Raw genomic sequence first — 23,210 nt, 5'->3', positions numbered from 1 at the left:
AGTGGGATGAGGCAGGGACATCATTGACGATTTCCGAGACCCTTCGCTCAGCTCTTTGTTCTCGAAGTCCGGCTGCTAATAGTGCGTCCGCTTTGTCTCCCTTTTCATAGAATTTTTGCTTTAGGAGTCTTAACTTGCGGACTATGTGGTCATGTTCTAGCAATTTCAGTTCGTTTCTTTTCTGTTTTGCTCTGTTCATTTTCGTGGCGTCGATCTCTGTGTCTCTCCTGATGTCGTCTTCTAGTTGACGAATCTCCGTTCGTAGTCTCTGTTCGATGAGGTTTCGCTCCCTTTTCTTTGTCGCTCCTTCCCTTATTAGAATCCCCATCCAGATGTCCTTTCCCACTTCCCACACCGATTGTTTTGATGCTTCCCCATTGTTATTTATTTCAAGGAATTGGATGATTTCAGTTTCCAGCTCCTCCTTTCTTTCCAGAGGCTCTCATTACAGTGCCATTTCCCACCCTTAGTCGGTAGATTCGCCCATTGCATGTCCGTGAGGACCATGTCATGATCCGACCATGTGATAGGGGTAATTTACGAATGTGCCACAACTTCTGGAAGTTCCCTGGATAGGTATATGTATTCAATTTGGGTGAACGTACTATGGGGGGTTGAGTAAAAGGTGAAACCTTGTTCATCGGGGTGGAGGTCTCTCCACATGTCTCTCATGTTTTACACTTCCATTATCCTCGCCAGTTCAGTTTGCTCTGCTGTACCCTGGTTTTTTACGTTAGGGTTACCAGGTTTCCGACCTCTATCAGGATCTGCCCACTGATTAAAGTCGCCACCTAGAATGATGTGGCCCGTTGCTTCAAGCAGTATCTTGGGAATCACTCTGTTGAGGAATCTAACTTGTTACGTGTTTGGGGAGTAGAGGGTCGCAATCGTGACAGTCACCTTGCCTATATTTCAGTTATTAGTAAGGCTCGGCCCTCCACATCAGACCATGTCTTGATGAGTTCAAAGTCTATCCCTTTTTTGATGAGGATGCATGCCCACCGCACCCTTTCTCAATGTACTGGAACTCCAGAACTCTGTTCCGGTACGCTTCCCTAGAATCTTCCGTTCTTCCCCTTTCATGTATTTCGTTTCCTGCAGAAGGAGGACATCAACCTTTGCCCTGCAGAATTCTCTGGCTACAAGTGATAGTTTTGTTGGTGAGTTGAGCCCCTTTACGTTGAGTGTCCCAACTCTTAGATGGGCAGAGCTCACTGTGTCAGTGTTTGATGCCATTATTAAGTTTCATGGGAGAGTGCCCTTTGTTGTGTGATCAGTGTTGTTTCTTCGTTTTGGAATGTACGCTGCCTTGGTTATCTTGAAATAATATTGGTGCTGCTCTGGCCCCTTCCCCCCTTTCAAACACCTTTGTCCCCTCCCCCCTTCAGTTCCATGTTGATGGCGTCCGAATGAACTCGGTTGATCGTACCGAGTTGGCATCGAACCACCTGTGTGTGCCATTACATCACGCCCCTTGACCAGTTTTGACATTTCTATATTGAATGAGCCCCTTTCTGGTTCCCCCCTCATGTCTTAATTACAGTCCTGATAATTTGTGCATGCTATCGTTTCTTCAGGTTATTCCAATTTCAGTTAAGTAGATTTATCTTACCAGAATCGCCTAGTTTCAATTGTCCCCCTCCGGAGAGAGGTTACCTCTTCGGAACTTCTGCAACCCCTTCACTTTTCTTCTCTTGGGGCCTTGGATTCGCCACTCCCGATTTTCTCTCTGCGTTTCTCCTTGCTTGTCACCCTCTTCTTGAGGGCCAAGGAGGTCGGAGATGCATTTCTTAATCAGGCCTTAGTCTAAATCTGGTTCCTTCATATTCAAATGTGAGCGAGAAGGGGTAGCCCCACCTGTATCGGATGTTTTTCTCCTTGAGTTTCCTCGTGAGGGGACCACACATCTTCCTGAGGGCTAGTGTTAAGGAGAATAGATCTTGATATATTGAGATTTGGGCTCCCCCTAGGGAGATCATGTTGCTTCTTCTGGCTTTTTCGAGAATTCGAGGTATGTCTCGAAATCAGTGGAATCGGGCAAGAACTGATCGCGGTCCTCCCGGAGGGCCACCTGCTCTGTGGATCCTTTCTGTCATTGGTTCGTCCACAGCGTCGTCCGCTACCAGCAATTTGATAATATTATGATAATATTATGAAGAGTTTCTTTTAAGTCCGTTTCTGTTTCGCCCTTCTCTTTCCGGGATTCCAAAGATGCGTAAGATCAAGTTGCATCTCCAGGGTGTCAATGGAAGCCTGGTTGTTCTCTACCCCCTCCAGTCTCTCTTCCATGTCATCTAGTCTTTGGGTGATTTTATCTATCTTTCCTCCTATGTTGGAGCCCAGGTTTTTAATTTCCTCCAGCAAGGCTGCGATATCTCCTTTAGTTGTCACAGCAAGTTCGTTCCCCACAGCTGTAAAGTTCGCCATCGCGTATTGAGTGGTTGTGAGCGGAGTAGGGGAGTAGGAAAAGGGCGCCAATTTTTGTCTGACGCTCATATAGTTCACTGGCGGTAGGATCAGTTGTGCCCTATATGCTCTAGGGGCACCAGCGCAGCTTTAGATTGAGAGGTGGTAGGTGATGACTTTGGGGATAAGCTTCAACAGTAAGGCTCTGTTTTCACCGTTCCAGGAGACTTCTCCCCTCACATTGGATCCATAGGTGGGCACTGCGGGCTGCGGAACACATGCATACATGGTGGCGAGGGTGCCCAGGACCCTGAAGAAGGGGTGCGCTTTGGGCCATATGAGGTTCCCACCAGGCTTTTGTTACAGACGGGGTCAGCAATGGTTCCCTCCAGGAGCCTCGCGTGGAGTGTTGCCCTTCTTCTTTACCTTTTGAGACAATGGGGAGTAGGTTAATTCAGGCTGGGGAGAGAAGTCTTGGGGGTCACTTGCGATATCACTGCAGGGGGCGAAGGGTGTGCAGGGGCACGGACCTATCTAGTTCCTGGTGATGGTGATAGTTTCCCTCAGAGACTCCTGACGGGTCCTTGTGGTTCGTGATTCTTGGCTATATGCGTTCCATACAGTGCCGTGTCATGGCACGTGGGACCCGATGCTTCCCCCTCCGGCACTGTGCTGTATACGTATTCTGTGTCGCGTGACGGATTACTTTCACTTTACCTGGCCTCAGTGCTTTCTAGCAGCAGGGCCGCGTATGAAGGCGGTGGAAGTTGTATGCCTCTCTTCGTTGCACACTGCGAAAGCAGTATGGGAGCTACTCGGGTCCTCGCAATCATGTACCTTTCGGAGGGGGTCTGGTGGAAATCAGGCATCATCCCTACGTTGCCTGGTGTGCCCTGCTGTCTGCTGGTGCCGCGGCTTCTAGGGCAGTGGGGCCTGCTCCGCTGCGGCATCAGGAGCACCCCCGGAGTACTGGTGTCAAGTACACACGGGACGGGGGTGCAGCGACGGGAAGGTGGTTCGTAGGTTAGGACGTGCAGACTATCCGCTAGCGAAACTCCTTACTTGCTATGGAGCTGTGTTCTGCCGGGAGGATGGGTTCGCTGGGATGTGGGCGCTGAACAGGCCGCAGCTCCCCCGTGTGCGCCACACGTGGGGAAGGTCTCCGGTCAGGGCGCTTCTTATATCCCTCCACTAGAAATCCTCAATTTCGGATCGAGAGTCCGGGTCCTCTTCTGTTAGTCTATTCCACGCTGGGGTATCACAATCTTTCCAGGCGATCAGACGCCACGGTGTAGAATCCGCCCGCGGGGCTAGAGGTTCCACGAGCAGGATCTCACTTTCGATTTCGTCAGGTCCCAGGAGTCTCCGCTTCTCTTGTCTGTTTTGGGGGCTTCAGAGCTCCGATTTTCTTCGGAATTTTTCTCACCCAGAGGGGGGGTGTTGCGATGATATATTCATGCACTATTTTCGCGGCGGGGTCCCGGAAAGTAGGGGCTCAGTCCGTTTGTCGGGGCATTGGAAAGGGAGTTCACGCAAAGGACATGGTTGCCTCTGTGCCCCCTGGTGGCCAAGGTTGAAATTGGTTATTTATAACGTGCTTAATACTAGATGAAGTGTGGACCTAGAGATCGAACCTTTGTTGCTCTGCGTCGTCTTGCTTCCAAGATGAACACGTTGTCCCTGAGCTATCCTCCCGAGACCTGAGGATGCAGGCGGAGGAAATTATGAGGGTTGTAGGGGTGTCCACTGCATTGGAGGAGAGCCCCAAGGGGACAGGGAGAGAAATGTTGTTTTAACGCAGTGCCATAGTCGGGCCCGGGAACCTGGGCTTTGGCAAAACCAGCTGGCAGGAAAACATCATAGATCTTTCAAGAATTGGCTTGGATTAAATCAAGCCAAAACTGAACTATTACCGTTGTTGATTCCACAATTTCTGTAAAAACTCTTGACACTTATACTAAAATCCATTATCCAGACATACCATAAATTTGAAAAACTAAGATCAAAACCTTAGGGATTAGGCTTGAGTATGAACTCTCAATGACCCTTAAAATAATCAGGTATTTAGCTCAAAAAACGATCTTTTGATGCTCTTAATGCAGATCAGATCTATTTTATTAGACTCATATTGAGCCACAATTGCACCTACCATCATCTATTTGTAATGCTTTGTATGCTGGATCTACTGAAAAGATCACCTTGTAGTAGGCCCAGAATAAAATGCAATGCCACAATAGACAAACAGCGGGACCTCTTCATTAAAATGCCAGTCTATCCACTTTATTACACATACCATGCTGGCTTTATCATAGATGGCAATAAAAAAGTCATGCCACCAGAGTCGTTTTTATGGGAGGACAAAAGGGGCACTTGCCCAAGGCTCCCACCTTGGATGGGGGCCCCAAAAGGCTGCCTGATCTAAAGAAGTAAGATTCCTTTGTTCACAACACTTAAATAGCAAACATCAGGATATTGTATGGCATGGCGCTGAGGCTCTGAACCGAGTGCCTGTCTGTTTTGGCAAGTACATTCTGCCTCGATCAATTCACCATGTAATGCTTTCTGTGTTCACTGTGGTATATTCATTTTATTTTATTTTATTTTTTACATTTGTAAAGCGCAACTGCAGCCCGTGGGCATTGAGGCGCTGTAAGCGGTGCGTAGGAAGGCTTGATTAAGGGTTGCAAAAAAGCCACCGCAAAAGTGTTCTTAGACATGAATACAGTGTTACGTAGGCAGAGTTCCTAGGTTGCGGACCAAAAAGCATGCACATTTATTTGAAGAGGCTGGTCTTGATGGCCTTGCGAAAGGCAGTATGAGAGTCAATTTGTCTGGTGTGCGGTGGAAGAGAATTCCAGAGGGTGGCTGCCATGGTGGGGTGCCACCAGCACGCACTCTGCGGGTTTTTGGCACAGTGATCAAGTTGGAGTAGGCCTCTCTGGATGGCCTGGGTGCCCAGGGTTTAGAGACTCTCTGCACGAGATATTGGGGGGCCTGATCGTGGAGACATTTGTGCGTGAGGGCAAGAGTTTTGAAGATAATTCTTTCCTTGACCGGTAGCCAGTGGACCTGCCGCCTAAGGTCAGAGATGTGGTCCCTATGTGATAGTCCTGTGGCTGCCCTGAAGGCATTGTTTTGGACTAGTTGAAGTTTAGCAAGGTTTTTCCCTGACGTACCTATTAGAAGGGCATTGCAGTAGTCCAACCTTGAGCCAATTATTACCCTGGCGATGGTGAGGCAATTCTGTTGGGAGAGGTACGGTCTGGCTGCGGTGAGAAGTTTGGAGTAATAGGCTAAGGAGGATGCAATGGCATTGACCTGCCTATTCATGTTCAAGTTCGGGTCCATGTATATGCCCAGGGCCTTGACCGTTTGGGAGACGGGGATATGAATGTTATCCATGGTGAAGGAGTTGTATTGCTCGTCCAGTTTGCTCAAGGTGGACGGGGATCCAATAAGCAGAAGCTCAGTTTTTTCGCTGTTGAGGCATAACCAGTTTTCTGCCATCCAAGATTTGATTGTTGAGTAGATGGAATTGAGCGTGTTCAGGTCGGACATGTAATCCCCCGAGAGGGGGATAAGCACCTGGGTGTCATCAGCATAGTTCGTGTATGAGATGCCCAGGGCATCAAGGATCTTGAACAGCGGCCTCATGAAGTGGTTGTAAAGGGTTGGGGAGATGCAAGATCCATGTGGGACGCACATTGGATGATGCTCGGGTCAGCGCAGGAAGAGTCGGAGAAGACCTTCATTGCTCTTTCCTGCAGGAAATAAGTTATCCAATTGCAGATAGCAGGGGAGAAATTGGCTGCGGTGGCTAGATGGTGGCAGAGGGTTTTATGATCCACCAAATCGAAGGCAGCTGATAAGTCCAAAAGGAGGAGTAGAGCACGTTTGCCTGCATCTCTGAGGTCGTCCATCTGATTCTTGAGGTCCAGAAGAGCCGTTTCAGTGCCATGTCTTGGCCTGAAGCCTGACAGCCGAAGACCAAGAAGATGGTTCTCTTCGAGGAATGTTTGTACTTGCAGGTACGCGGCTTTGTCCAAGATGTTTAGTAAAAAAGGGACAGTGGTGATGGGCCTATAATTCCCTGGGACCGATGGGTCTAGGGAGGGTTTTTTGCGGAGCGGACGAACCCACGCTTCCTTGAGCTCAGCTGGATATATAGTTTGGTGTTCCTTGCGGCACAACTCTTGTAGCATTCTTTCCTTCCTGTGGGAATTATGTTGATCATGTGCAATAGCCAAATTTGAAACGCATATTGCTAAATTGAGTGCCACAATGATTCAGAAGTTAGCTCAGTGTGTTAAGCACGCATTGCAGAGATATGCGTTCCAATGCAAGATTAGAATAGCACATTCCTGTAAGGCTGGCTGAGCCTTTCCTATGTCTGAAGGTTATAAACCTGCCTGCGTATGTACTTGTTCTTGCAGCACAACAAGTGCTATTATCAGCAATGCACCTGCATCAGATAAGGGTTGCTTTAAAAACGAACTTGGGATCCTTATGGCGAAAGTCTAGAAATTGGGTTGTTCAAATGGGGTGTTATAAAACCTAGGCAATCGCCTCCAATGATGAGCATAAACTGTTACTCCAATAGATGAATAAGTATCCAAATTTGGAACCAAAGCATCAATGCTTGTATCCTTGCTTTACAAGTCGAAAATATAGTGATCCTGGCCAAATCATCTAATATCTCGCACATTACTGTACTGTCTTCTGTGAAGTCTGCCTCCTCGCATGCTGGGTGACAACATTTAGCCCATTACTTGATCTTTCGTCTTATGGAAGCCGTTTGAGTGGAAGGGGTGGTAGACAGAAGGGAGTGGACCAGATGGTGCAGGACTCTGGCAAGCATATTTTAAAGTCTGCTTGTTTCACACAAAAAAACACTTTGCATTTTTCTAAAAGTCAATGGGTTTTCTGCACGTTTATAAATGATAATTTCACAAGTGTTTTGGAACTATGTAAAACCTTAAAATACAAAAGACCTACCCAGATTAAATCTGTTAAATTACACTGATTGGTATGCTGGTACTTATATACTTCTCTTGATGATGGAGAGAATGAAACTAGAATAATTCTGTGTTACACCCTTCAATAATATTTTGTTTTTAAAAATGGTCATGTTTGGTAATGTGATTGGAGTACTTTGTAAATCAGTTTCATAAAATTAGATTATTTTAGTTCATGGTATTAACTGGTAATGAAAAGTGTTCAAATGCAGAAATTGCAGAGTTGGCACACATCTGAGATTCACCCCTTAACCAGTGTGTGTAATGCTGGGCATATCATTTAATCTTGTATTGCCTGGCCTCTCGAAATTGCCAGTCCCTAAACCTTTCAAAATTGTCAGCCCTTCAGAAAGATTTCCTTCTCAGGGTATGACCTTCAAAACAGCCTCACTCATGGTTTCACTGGCTATAGTGTTGCTTCCACTATAATAGTGAGCATTGATATATTGCACACCACAGGATCTCTAATGACAACACTATTTGAAAACCATGTCCAACTTATAATCTTTCTGGATACAGACACCTCCCTTGTAGTTTCTAATCTACATCCACTATCTATGCTATGGTATGTGTAATTTTCTCCTTCCTACCAATTAGTCTCCTCTATCCATGCATGAGCACGTTTGTGTTCTGTGAGGCAGCTAATGTGAGTTATCTGCCTATTCTGGGTTACATGTAGCTTTTACATACAGCCCTGCATTAAGACTACAGGCTGTGTACTTTCCTGGATTCTATTGATAAAAAAAGTCTCCTGAATCGATGCTAGAACAGAAGTAACCTCTTCGTAGACTGATAATGTTGGCCTTCAAATGGTACTTGTTTATCATTTCATTCTGATTAGTGCACGAAAGAAGAGGATAGGGGATTTAAACATCCTTATTTTTAATGCTGTGAGGCAGTATATCAACCTATGGTTTGTGATTGCGGCAGGGGGGGTGCCAGGGGACGGGGAGCAGGGCAGATAGTCTTGATCATGTAATTCCTTTGGTTTGGTGGGGGGGCCCAAAGATGTCCGTGCTCAGGGCCCCAAAAGGGCTTAAGATGGCCCTGCATTCCACAGTCAGAAATGGCTTAATTGGCTGCACCAACATTCTTGTTTACCCATGTAATAACGCAACCTCTGTGTGTTTTTATCATATATGCCCAGAAAAAAAAGCCATTCCACAGTAACAACGGGCTCGACTACCTGCCCAAAATGCCCGACTAGCCAAGTAATAACACGACCATGCTTCTTTTATAATAGATGCCCAGAAAAAAAGGTCCTGAGTACGAAAGGGCTAGACTGAATTGTTTGCCTTCTAACTGATATTATGGTCTGTAATTCATAGTCACTGTCTATATCACGGTGTCCATGTACCTCAACTTCGATTATTTGTATAACGCCATTTGGAATTTCATCATATGCCTGTATGACCCATTGCCTTGACCAGCCCGCCTGCTCTTTGCTTTCATTTGGCTTGGCTTGACTATGCCTATTGTATCTTGATTGACTACGCCCTTCATATCTTGATGCCCTAGCTTTCACCAGTGATTTGCATCTTAGTATTGCCAGAAACGCGCTAATTACAATATGATGCCATAGATCACACCATAGATCCCGATACCAGTATTGACCAATACTGATCTCCATATTAGCATTGCTGACTTGTCTATTTTAAAAATTGCCTGTTTGCATTGCTAGACTACTTACACTGTACGTTTATTATAATAGTATGCACAGTATGTACTGCTTATCCCCCTCGTAGCCAACTCCCCTATCAGACAACGGTGGACTAGTCTACCTGTTCATTGACCTACCCCTACTACTGAACTAGTCGACTACCAGATTGTGCATTAGCCCACACTGCCGATACTACCATGTATGTATGCAAATGTTGAACTAGCCTACTTTTGACCATCTTATTGACCTAGCCTGCACGATCTGCTTTAGTCTTGTCACACGCATTATCATCCTTTTACACCAGTCTGTAAAACCTATTGCACAAACTGGCTTAGTCGATACCCCTTCATCCACACGAGTGTGGCATTACTCTGATTGCCTCCAATACCACTACTGAAAGCCCATGATAATATGCTTACCACAGTTTATAACCCTGGTGCCTTTTGCATACCAATCATACTTAACGTCCTTGGATGTCTAGTTCAACCCCCAGGCACACAAGCCCTACCAAGCTTGTCTAAAATGTCATCAGTCTCACCTTTCATTGAACAAGTCAGTTATTCCACATTCAATATATTCCCAAGTAATCCCTGCACTCTAGGCTCCAGGAATTCTAGACTCCGTTCTAGATTATCTAAACTCTTTGAACCTCTCACCAGATCTATGCCACCGGCAAATATAAAAACCAACCTCTCTTTATGCCAGAAAGTATGTAGCTCTAACCTCGCCATTACTAGCCCAGGCCTTCAAGCTTCCACGAAGTTCCACAAAGTGCACAAACCCAAGAAAGTGGATTTAACTACCTCCCCTACCTGTGCCATGGCCAACACCACTGCCCACCCTCTTAAAGGAGCCCTAATAAATGCCAGATCCCTGGTTTCTCACGCAACAGACATCTCCGACCTGATATTGGCAGACAATTTAGATTTCCTCGCCATTACCGAGTCATGGCTGCACGCAGCAGCAGGACCTATGCTGGCACTAGCAATCCCGGTTGGCTACACAGTACTCAGACAGGATAGAGATAATGCACGAGGTGGAGGCATCACCATTATCTCCAAATCCAGCCTTGCCATGAGACTTTATCCCGCCCTAACCTGCCAGTCCTGCGAAATATGGTCAAACGCCCATTGGTCAACTCCCAGACTCTTAATATTTACTTAATCTGCAGACCGCCTGGCCCAATCGAAACTTTTGAGGAGGATATCTATTCATTAACTTTCCAATAATCTTAAAACTACCTCTCAAGTACTACTCTTAGGTGACCTTAACCTGGGTTTCAATGACCCTCTGGACAAATCTGCCATAGCCACAGCCAACATTCTATCAGAACTTGCCCTATCCCAAAAAATGTATGAACCTACTCACAACAAAGGCCGAACCCTCGACTCGGAGGCTGATTATAACTGCACTGCCAACATCACTGCTATTTCACCGCAACACTGGACTGGCCACTTCCTCCTGTCCTTTACATTCTCTACCACCAGACCTCTACCTCTAGTTATCCCTTCTGCCCCTCCCTGCCCAACAAAAATAAAAAGAGCATCACAGCTGACAAAGTGATTCCTGCCATCCTCCTTACTCTCATCTCGGCTGATAACCTAGATCCAGGAACATTGGTTAACGAATATAACAAAATCATGCTAACCACGCTTGACTCTATCGCCCCTATGAAACTCAGACTTAGTAAGCCCAAAACTCATTTGAATAAATGTTTCACCCCCATTTAAAAGACTTACGACTACTTAAGAGAAGCTGCAAAACTTCATGGAGATTACTCCCATCAGAAGTTAATAGAACCAAATTAACAGAAAAGGAAATCCACCAGGCTAAACGTGACTTCTACAACAGACGCATTTCCAACGCTAACTCTAGCATGAAAGAAGTATTCACGATCTTAAAGAAACTAGAGTCTCCTATCCCTACTGCCGATATCTGTACCAAAGATAAAACCTGGTGCTCAGACATGCAACAGGCACTCTCGAACAAAGTTGCCACCCTCCAACAAAAAATATCCCTGAAAAAGCAGCCCTTAACCCCCCATCTCACCCAAATAACATCACTCCCGAATCCCCCTGCATGGCTACATCTTCTGAAACCCGTGCCCGATTCAACTTCACTAAAACATCTACCCTAGAGATTGAAAAAGTTATTCTGTCACTCAAGCCTTCCAACTGCCAAGGCAACATTTGCCCAGCCCAGCTGAAAAAGGACGCTGCAAGAGACCTCGCCCATTTTTCTCCAAACATATCAATGCCTCATTTGCGTCACGCATTATCCCTGCCAACCTTAAAAAATCTTGGGTGCTCCCATTGCTAAAAAAACAAACCCTTGACCCGCTCATAACCACCAACTACGGCCCCATTACGACTGTACCCTTTCTGCTAAAAATTCTTGACAAGGTCGCCTACCTTCAAATTAAAACATTTTCGGGAATTTCACAAACTCCTAGTAGCACGACAATCATGCTTCCGTCCCCAACATGGTACAGAGACTGCCCTCATCGACTTGAAGACACAAGTTGATGAATTAAGAGACAAAGGGAAAACAGCCCTCCTCCTGCTGCTAGAGGTGTCAGCCGCATTCGACCTCGTGGACCATGGGGTCTTATGCAGCCCTCCAGGCTCGGCCACCCACTTCTCTATAGAGGCCATAGTCTGGATTGAGTCTTTCTTGAGCAACAAGACTATGAGGGTCTTCTCTCCCTTTGCAACGGCAGACCCCATCCCTATCACGTGCGGGGTTCCCCAGGGTTCTTGTGTTTCCCCCACTCTATACAATATATTCCCTAAACCCCTTTTTGATGATCTGGACCATCTTGGCATCACCTACACTAATTATGCAGATGATACTCAGATTCTCCTCCCACTTTCCGGGGATTATGTTATTGATTTGGCCTTGGTGAATAGAGTGTATCTCATCATTCAGGCATGGATGGTGACCCACGGTCTCTGCCTGAATGATGACAAAACTGAACTCATCATTCTGGGCACCCCTACCAACCTCAAGAGATTAGGCCAGGAATACCCCTCCTTTATTATCCATGGTAACCTCATCAAGGTGGCCAAGGATGTCAAGACCCTTGGGTTCTACCTCGATTCCACCCTCTCCATTGACAAGCAAGTGAATTCCATGGCCTCTGCCACTGCCTATACCTGTAAGGCAAACCCTTTCTGTCTGATGACAATTGCATTATCCTGGCCAGAGCCCTTATACTCTCTAGGCTGGACTATTGTAACATCCTCTATATCAATGCTAATAAATCAATTATCCAGACGATACAAATCCTCCAAAACAATTCCCTAAGAGCAGCACTTGGCATGGCTAAAAGATCACACATATCAGTGATTAGGCACCAAAATAACATATGGTTTGTAAACCATCAAGAAAATACAACTAAAAATAGCATCCCTCACCTACAAAGCACTGAATAACTCTGCCCTACGCTATCTTACTGATAGATTCCATAGGAGAACCTCAACTTGACCCACAAGACAAATGAACACCAATTGCTTCAACGTCCCGCGATTTAAGCTTTTTAAGGTTGGCGGCTGCAGCTTCCATGTCAAAGCAGCCCAACTATGGAACTCCCTGCCTAACCTTATCAGAAGAGACCAACACTATCTGAATTTTAGACACAGCTACATCAACCTGCTCAAGTCTACAGATCTTTAAGACCGTCACATGTATGACTCACACTTTGTACTGTATACGTGTGATCCATGTCTACACACTGTAGTTAAATCTGTATATCCTGTATGTATCCTGTGTATATTATCTGTATATTCTGTATGTATCTACTTTACTGTACTCTTCGATGCTTTTAGCTCCTATTTTGGTACTACTATTGCCTATATTTGTTTTGTAACCATTGTACCAAGCCTTGCATATTCTGTAACTGCTGCGCCCTGATACCCCAGGGTTTGGTGTGCATTACAAATGATTAAACAAACAAACAAACAAACATAAATGTGTTTTTTATGTTTTTCACAGAGATCTTGCTGTCAGACATCCGATGATGTCCGTTGTGCTCCCTGTTTTAGATAATTGTTATTAAAACAGACCACATCTTTTGCCAACTTTCTGAGTTGGTTTTAGTATTGATGTTTGAGTAATTTCTCCATCCCCATCCACCCTGGAGAGTGTAACCTTGTCTTAAAGAGCCTAAGGGTTCACGTGGTAGTAAAAAGGGGAAAGTTTAAAAGGCCCATCAATAAGTAGGTCAGTGGGGTAGTCTGAACATCGGACAGCCTCTGCCACCCAGCCGGAGGAATGCGAGGTTTCCTGTGGAGAACAGCCGATATCGTCAACTTGCAAATAAAGAAGATACAGGTGGGATGTGCCCCTCTTTCACAAAATCCCTCCTGGATCCCACAGGCGCTATGCAGACCGAAGGTGAAGGTGGCCCATTTGAGGAGGAGGCAATCCCGAGAGTCCGGACCCGAAAGGCGAATGGTGAGTGGATTGAGGAAACTGGCAAATTGTGGGAGCGGGGTTGTGGTACCACATAAATAAGTAACGCAGGGTCGGTGGACATAAGACGAGGAGCGTCAAGGGGGAAAAGGTGTTTTGGACTAGGAGAGTTCCATAAGAAAATCTCAGAGTCCTAAATTAGAGGAAGTAGAAAGAGTTGTCTTAAAACCCAAGGGAGTATTTTAGGGGCTAAGAGAGAAAGGGGTATATACCATGGTGTGCATGAAAAGAGTTGACTAGTTTGTTTGTTTGTTTTGATATTTTCTGTATTTAAAAAAGTTTCGAAGAGTGACAAAGATAGGCTGTGTTAAGTAGAGAAAAAGGTTATTATTCATCTTAGGTCATTGTTGGTGCCAACCATATAGATTGAGATTATTGAGAATTAGAGGCTTTGAGCGGCGATTGTTGGTGCGCGCTTATATTTATTATTTTCCTGAAATGTATTTTGTGTAAAATCGCTGGTAAGTATAGACAGTCAATTGAGACTTGTCCTAACGGTAGAGTTACACCACTGATGCACATGTGCAAGACTTTACCAAAAATATGCCCAAGATCAAACAGTACAGTGCAGAACGGATAAAAGGCATAGTAGATATTTATGTTTATGCCGTTGCCACAAGGGGGATCATTAGCGAAGGCAGTGTTACAACACATGACCACATACTTGCCTGTAGTGTACATGGGAAAGAAATTGGAGAAAAGGTTAGTTAGTTTAGAGCGATGGAAAATGTACCAGGAGGAGTGGGAGTTCTGACCCCTAAGGAATGGATGCTCAACTTGAGCAGGGAGGAAGGTGTTGAGCCTTCTGCTCCCCTTACTCCGCCAGAAGTAAATGGTGATAGCACAGAAGACGCAGGACTGTATCAGTTAAAGGAACTGAAAGCAGTGACTGGGTATAGCAAACTGATATATGAACTGCCCGCTTATGGTAGTGACGATAGTCAAGAAGAGACTAAAAGAAAGGAAGAGATCTTTAAGGTCTTACAGGGCAAGGAAGAGAAGACTGAAGGATCAAACGTATCTTTAGATGCGTAAGTGCTTGGCAGCTCTTTACAAATAAATAAATACAAATACAAATAGAACGAGAGATTAAAAGATGGAAAGGAGAAAAAGACAAAGCTGATGAGATTACACTTGTACAGAATGAATGGATGGGTGGACAAATATTATTAAAGCTTGATGGGAAAAGTCTTGATGAAGTTAGGCAAAGGGAAGACCAATACGAGCATGATAAAAAAGACAGGGAACGATAAAGGAGATTGAGGGAAGATGAGAAGAAGAGAAAGCACAGACAAAGACGAACACAGATGTATCAGGAGGAGGAAAAAAGAAAGGAAGAAAGGGCAGAGGGAGCAAAGAAAGTATGACAACAGGCAGAGAGCACTTGAAGAACAAGACAGGCTAGAAAAGAAGAGAGAAAAGGATGAAGCTCAGAAATTACGAGATAAAAGAATGCAAAGATGAAAAGAAGAGAAAATACGTAGAGCATACGAACGAAGGGAAAAAAAAGACAAGAAGACGAAAGGGTTAGACAGGAAGCAAAGAAATAAAGGGAATTAGATGAAGAAATGGAATAAAAAAAGGAGGCAGAGGGAACACGACATTGAGCATTTCGAAAGGGGTTATTGGAACCATGTCCACCAATATCATGGAACCATATAGAGAAGTTTCTCCTGCCACAGGGAGCAACGGCAGAACCACTTGGGATACATTTAGAAGAGTTTGCCTCGTTAAAGGAGGCAACGCCAGGACCATCTAGGGTAAACCTTGATGATAATTTTGACATAGAAAGCATCTGAGATAGGATCGATAAAGTTTATCAAGAAATGAGGGCAACAGGTGAATGCGGAAGATGAGGAAAAAAGGATCGATCTTCAATTGACTGGTCCGGAGGCAAAGAAGGAAGCCTGTTTAGTCTCGAGCATAGAGCCTTGTCTTTGGACAGGCTAAATTTGAATAGAGATGAAAGAGATGACAGCCTACAACTTGTGGACTACATATGTTGGACGAAGAAAGAGAAACCTTCTGAGGGGAGGAGGGAGAAAGCGCATATGGTCCTGAGGATGCATGTCGTCAGATAAGGAAGTAAAATGGTCTGATTTGGACATAAGGCTAGGATGCCAGATCCCTTAGCATATCCTGAGCGCCCTAAAGGACGATCACATACTGAAAAAGGAGAATTGCCACCATATTTGAGCAAGTTAATGTCATTGCCAGGTAGAAGGCAATGCAGAACCATTGTCCCTGCTTTAAATAGGCAAACAATGGGAGCTGATTGAAAATTTGGGTTCACACAATTCCCATTATTGGAGAAGGGAAGAGCTAGGCCACAGTATATTCCATGGCCACAGGTGGATAAAAATAATTTAAGATGTAAACTACCTAGTTTAACAGCGGGTGCAGGTAAATGGATTTATGAACTAGAAGAAATAACAGGAGGAAACACTCTAGCTATAAGGGACATTAAGGGTCTCCTAGCAGCCATTCTTGGGGCGAGGGCTGATGACATTTGGACACGAGCAGGCTACACAAGTGTCACGGCACAGAATTCAGCTGATGATGGAGCAGCATTTAATAATTACAGAGCAGACGTGTGGAGAGCTCTTAAGGTGCAATATCCTGACACGTCATATATGGGTGCAATTATGGCGCGTAAGATGCAAGAAGACGAAGATCTGCTTGCTTACATTTAAAATATTCAGGAACAGTGGACCTTGGAAACTCGTGAGCCATGGGGGAAAATAGTGGCAGTATTTTACCACATTTTATGTCAGGGACTACCGGAGCAAGTACAGAGACAGCTCAAGAAATTAGTGGGAATGGAAGCAAGGCCTTGGGCAGAGAAATAGTTGACTTTAGTGTACCACTGTCAACTATTGCAAGAGAAAAACAAAAGAAGGAAGAGGCTAGGAAGCTTGAGGAAGCTAAGTTAGTTCAGAAGAAATTGTCAAAATACTCCATAGAAGGAGCGGTATTGGCAAGCGGAGAAGGGCTGAGAATTCAGCAACAAGCTATGGGTGCATGACAGGAAAATAATCAATGCTAGATGGACCAAGGAGGAAATGGGTTTATGCCGAGAGGCTGAGGAATGGGTTACAGAGGGAGAGGTAATTTCCAATATAATCAGAGTGGGTTTCAGAATATGCAGAATGATAGCCAGAATATGCAAAGAGGGTTTAATGAAGGAGGGCAAGTTAGAAGAGCACTTTCTTTATGTTGGACGTGTGGCATGGCAGGGCACATAGCGTGCATATGTGGAAGCCAAGGGTTTGTACAGAATGGCCAATTTTCAATAGCGGGGACAGCTTATCCTCCTGCATAAGGTCCACAAGTTAGGAATGGGTTTGCACAAGATCAGACGGTGTATCAAGCACACGTGCTGCAAATGCAACAAGCACCACAAATACAGCAAGCACCATTGAACCCACTGCAAGGACAGACACAGTATGCACCCATGCAGATACAGCAGAATGCAAACACAGGGCAGTTATTAACTCCTAGAATAGGAGGTGCTTCTGTAGTGGGAGGAAGTCCTTTCACAGGTACATGGATGAGCATATATCCACAATAGGACAGCTCACAGGGCGACTTGATGTGTTCAGGACTATCGGTGACACTAGACCACCAAAAGGAACCAAGTGTTGATGTGTCGATAGGAGGTAAATCTTTTTCTTCTTTAGTAGACACTGGTGCAACTCGCTCATCTATACGAGAGGGAAAATATCCGTTATCGGGAAATGCCATGAATGCTCAAGGCTTCTCTGGAGCTACAAGTAGAGTTGCTTTTACTGATGCGTTGCCAGTCTCTATAGGAGAGTTTGACATGTCTGTTCCATTATTGCATTCATGGCAGACACTGCTTAATATCCCGGGACGAGATATAATGACGAAGCTTAATATGACGATTTCTTTCACTGATGACGGAATAGTGTTTATGACTCCAGGGATAAACTATTTAAATGTGGGCAAAATTATTATGGCATTTACAGGGCACATGGTTCTGCAGGGAGCGCCAATGGAACCTGAAGTCTTCCACTATGAGGTATGCATTTTGTTAACATGGCTACCCGGCTTAGTGGTAAAGACTATAATAATACCTAATGAATTTTTATTTAGACCACAGATACCTACGGACAAAGAGGCGGGACAAACTGTTCCTCTAGAACTAGTTGCATCCATAGTATGAGGGGAATTGGCCATGCTCGAAAGATTTGACAGAGGCATGCCATGGAGGACAGTCATTGCCATTGGGGAAGGGTATAGACTGACTGACGTCACAGATGAGGATATGTTAAGAGGTGATCCAGCAGATGATGAAGTGATATTTGAAATGAACATTACCTATTGTATCAAAATAGAGTAAAGAGATGTCCCACAGTAAATGATGATTGTGTGACAGCGTCCAGTATATTTTGACGAGGACTTAGAAAAAGTATCAGCCTCGTTATGCACTACCAGCCCCTATGGCAAAGGCCTATTTAAGGGGGTGGGAGAAGTTAAGATTAAACTGAAGCGAGGAGCAATTTTACCTCAAGCAAGACAGTATCTCCTGTCTCGAGAAACAGATGAGGGTATTTTAAAAACTATTTCTGCACTGATGGAACAAGGTATCTTGGTGACGACAGAGTCACTGTGCAATACCGCAGTGTAGCCTGTGAAAAAATCAAAGGGGGGGGGGTTGTGCCGTTTAATTCACGACATGAGGCCAATTAACAAGATTGTAGAGGCAGAGTTTCCTCTAGTTCCAAATCCTGTGACCATACTATGTAGTATCCCTGTTGAAGCACAATATTTCACTGTGAGTGACTTGAAAAATGAGTTTTTCTCAATCCTGCTGCATACGGACTCCCAAGATCTGACGTCATTTACTTCTCACCAGACCAAACTGAAAACCACTTGCTTACCTGAAGGGTATTGTGAGTCCTCCAGATGAACCTAGGCAATATTGATTTGAAAAGTATTGTTTTGGAGTATGTAGATGACTTTTGGGTTTGTTTATTAGGTTATAAAGCGCACCGAACCCTTAGGTATCTGGAGGCATTATAGGTAGGTTTCAAGTTTCGTTTACATAGATAGTTTCAGTCATTGTCTACAGGCATCAGTTCTCAACTTCGACGTTACAGGCATCATAAATGAAAATATTACTGACAATATATACAAAAAGTCCTAGTAATACATACATAGTTAGATTTATAAAAATAAATTACATGGCAAGAGACAGAGTTATGCCTTGACGAGGAAGCTCAATGTGTCCAATAACACTTCATACGTCCTTAGTGAGGAGCCAACCTTTAGTGTTTCTTCTAAAATTGTAGAATGACTGGTCTGTTCTCAATGAAATAGGAAGCAAGTTCCACATTTGGGCGGCCATAACAGGAAAGCTACTGCCTCCTGTTTTTTTCAGATTGTATCTTGGGACAAAAGGGCAGAAAGAATTGGCTGACCTAGTCGGGCGTGAAGATGTTTTTTTGATAATATTTTCCATTAATTAGAGCGGGGCTGCATTATTAAGACATTTGTAGGTGAGCGAGACAGTTTTGAACTGAATTCTGTCATGGATAGAAAACCAGTTAATATTCATTCTAGCCTCTGAGATATGATGTCTCCTAGGTATACTAAGGGATGTTCTGGTGGCATTATTTTGGAGTATTTGGAGTTTGTTGGCAATGTATTTACTCGCCCCTAAACAGAGGGCGTTACAATGATCAAGTTAAAATAGAATTAAAGCTCTCGCAAGCGTGATGCAACTTTCTATGAAGAGGAATGGTTTACAGGCCTGTATCAGCTTGCAAGTATAGGCTGTTGCGGAAGCAGTAGCCTTAACTTGTTTGCCTAGGCTGAGAGATTAATCTAGGTAAAAACCTAAGGTTTTTTCTTCCTTTGCCACTTTAATGTCTATGCCGTCGATGTTGAAGGCTGAGTATTTGCTACTGAGTTTGTTAATGTTGGCCGATGCTCCTAGAATTAAGGGCAGATATCGTCCTGACACCTTGATGGTTTAAGTGAGGCAATGATCTTTACCACCTCTTGGGTAGTGACTTATGTAAATTTGAAGCACAGATAGGGTTTCAAGAGTTGATCTCAAGCTTTTTGGTAAGAACCTGATGTAGACATGTTCTGATTTTGTTCTATGATTTTTCTATGGAGGAGTAGGATTTTGTTGGAAAGAGCATTCTGGATGTTGGTGCACCATACTTGATCCTTAGTTCACGTGTCCACAGGAGGAGTAGGGGCTTCCAATTCTCTAACGATAGTAAAGAGTTCCTTATTGCTTGAACTAGCTTTATTAATCCTGTTGTTGTAAGTCTCTCGTTTAGTTCGTAGTATTTCAGCTTTATATTTCGCAGAAATGTTCAGCTAGTTACATTTGTTATCCTTATTTGGTAGGTTTGTCCACTGAACGTCTGATTTACTTTTTTCTGCCCTCAAGGCTTTTAGTTGACGTGTCAACCATGAGTTCAAATAAGTTCTAGGTTTACTCTTAGACAATTTGAGTGGGGCAATAATATCTAGGGCTTGTGTGATAGTGGAGTTATATAAATCCACTAAGGTAGCTGGGTCAGAAGTGGCTGGCAGTGGGTTCAGGACCGGCAGCAGACGTGGCAGTAACCTATCTACTATGATGTTCCTTTTATCCCTAGGGATTAGCTTAGTATTGATAGGTGGCGCATTTGCTTGTATCTTGAATGATATTAAGTGATCGTTGGTCCATGACTTCAGTTCAATGGAGGTAATCTCTGTTTCAAAATTGAGATCAGCCCCAGTCTAAGGATTTATCTTTATTGTGGGTAGGCTGATTGACTCTTTGTGTGATGCTCAGTTCAGTAAGGGTGTTTGAAAACGGCAATGCATGTTGGTCGTTAGGGTCGTTAAGACTAATTTTGAAATCTCCTAGCACTAGTATTTGCAAGGTAAGTTTGGTGTTGGCTGATATTATGGTGGTAATGTCTTCATGGACGGGGCCAATGGGACCTGGAGGTTTATAAATTAGGTTCACCGTTACGGTGCATGACTCAGAGATGGGAGTTTCACAGAGAGTAATTCGCAAGACTGGACATGAGGAGACGAGGATATTCTCAGCCCTAGGTTCGATTTAGCAATAAAAGCAATGCCATCCCCTCTAGAAGCTTCTCTATCTACTCTCAAGATAGTATAGTTCTCAGGTATGACAAGAAGGAGACACAGGCCAGCCGCTGCATGGAGCCAAGTCTCTGTAATGGCTAAGAAGTCTAAATTATCAGCAGTGATCAGGTCCGCTATGTCTATGGCATGCGCTGCTAGAGATCTTGCGTTAATTAAGGCACCTTTAATAAGCACCGTGTCTGTATTTGGAATGTTAGTAACAGGGTTTCTTTGACTCGTTCTGTTTTTTTTTTGTATTGTTGGACTTAGTGGCAGGATTCTTAATCACAGGTCTTGGTTTGGTAAGCAAGCAGGTCTGTGGACGGTAGGTCTGAGTAAATCTTGAGCAAAGCCTGGCATTTCTAGCTCCGATAGAGCATGGTATGTTAGGTGCTAGTGTAGTGGTGGAACATTTTGGCCCTTGGTTAGGGGGTGATGTGCCTTCTGAACTGGTAGAAGTGGCAGCATCTATGTTATAAAACTTGCTTTCTAGTTTTAGCTCTGGTAGGAAGGTAGTCGATTTAACAGATATTTGTTGGAGGCAAGATTTAAGCTGAGGTAGGAATTTTGTTGGCTTAATCCAATGTGGTATTAGAGTTGGAGTGGACATGGCAAGGGACTGGCCCTCAAAGTGTACTGGAGTAGTTTTCAATCAGTAGAGGAAGCAACAATTTGTCAGGGAGACACCTAAGAGCATAGATAGTATAAGAGGAGCGGTGAGCTGGCTCTGAGGGTGAGGCAGGTGAAGTTGCGTCGAACCAAGGACTAAGGCCTCCAATATGCTTAACACTGAACCAGGAAGTTAAGGTACATGATTGCAGGGATTGGAGTATACTTATACAATGTGCATGAGGTAAACTTCCAGCTATGGCAGATGTCCTATCAAGTAATCACCAAGTTAACACTTTTGCACAAAGTCAATATAAACAGCCAGTAAGTACTGGCCTTGAACGACTATAGGTGCATCAGGATAAATAACTATAGTTGGCAGGTTCAATTTACAGGAATAGATGGATCAGGTGGTAAAATTCAGCTATTCCCATGCCTAAGGGCAAGTATCTAAAATCGTGATTTACAACACAAGCATACATTTATGCAAACAGGGAGTATCGATGGAAACAGACATAAGGTAATGCAGTTATGAGGAGCACTCATGAAACAATGGTATGAAGGTAACAGTAGGGACCACGGTTTCAGGTTAAGGACTGGACTAAGAGTCTCAATAGATCAGTAGGCAGAGTTGCAGGTATTCACATAATTCGGGCAATCACTGCCGACTTGGGTGGATAATGGAACACAGCAGCGTGGCCCCAGCACGGACCAAGCGCAGACAAGGCCTTTTTCTTTGGCTTTCTTTGCCTGGCCGGCTTCTGCCTGCCGGCGCACTGGATTGGAGGCTTAAGAGGCTTGGTTGCTGGGTGACAACACAAGCCGCCTCGTTGTGGTGCTGTGTGCCACCGCCCATTTTAAGATCAGGCAGTAACGAAGAGGGATGGACGAGGGAGGGATAAAATATAAAAAAAAATCCTAATTACGCTGCTCCGAACAGATACGAGTTAGGGTGCACCTCACCCATGTGGAGCTCACCACTTCACTGCGGTAAGGTAGAAGATTAAGAGTGCGATCCTGGCAAGGGTCGTACGGCACGCCTTGGGAAGTTGCAGCTGGACGCTCCTGTGCCAGCTGAGATCGGGTGAAGGGTCTCCTGCCCTCTTGGCTTCTGATTATGCTGTGTCTGCAACCAAACACAGACAAGGCCTTTTTCCTTGGCCTTCTTTGCCTCACCTGCTTCTGCCTACCAGCACACTGGATTGGAGGCTTAAGGGGCTTGGTTGCTAGGCGACCACACAAGCAGCCTCATTGTGGTGCCGTGTGCCACTGGCCATTTTAAGATCAGGCGGTAGCAAGGAGGGATGGCACACACCCACGTGGAGCTCACTGCTTCACTGCGGATTAGGTAGATGATGAAGAGTAAGATCCTGGCAACAGTCGTATGGCATGACTTGGGAAGTTGCAGCTGGACGCTCCCGCACCAGCTGAGATCAGGAGAAGGGTCTCCTGCCCTCTCCGCTTCTAATGATGCAGTGTCTGCAACCAAATGCAGACAAGGCCTTTTTCTTTGTCCTTCTTTGACTGGCCGGCTTCCGTCTGCCGGCACACAGGATTGGAGGTTTAAGGGGCTTGGTTGCTAGGCAATCACACAAGCAGCATCATTGTGGTGCCGTGTGCCACCGGCCATTTTAAGATCAGGCGGTAGCGAGGAGGGATGGCTGTGGGAGGGATAAAATGCACAAAAAGTACTAATTTGCTGCTCTGAACAGATACGGGTTAGGGTGCCCTCACCCACATGGAGCTCACCGCTTCACTGCGGATAAGGTAGATGATGAAGAGTGTGATCCTGGCAATGGTGGCCAGCTGAGATTGGGAGAAGGGGCTCCTGTGTTCTTTACTTCTGATGATGCAGTGTCTATTTTGTAGCACAACAGACGACAGCAGGCAAGACTCGATTCAGTTAATGATTATCCTAGCAGACA

The sequence above is a fragment of the Ambystoma mexicanum genome, chromosome 6p, assembly GCF_040938575.1.
Source record: "Ambystoma mexicanum isolate Mex_15411 chromosome 6p, UKY_AmexF1_1, whole genome shotgun sequence".
Taxonomy (NCBI): domain Eukaryota; kingdom Metazoa; phylum Chordata; class Amphibia; order Caudata; family Ambystomatidae; genus Ambystoma; species Ambystoma mexicanum.
Note: the sequence above shows the minus strand (reverse complement) of the source record.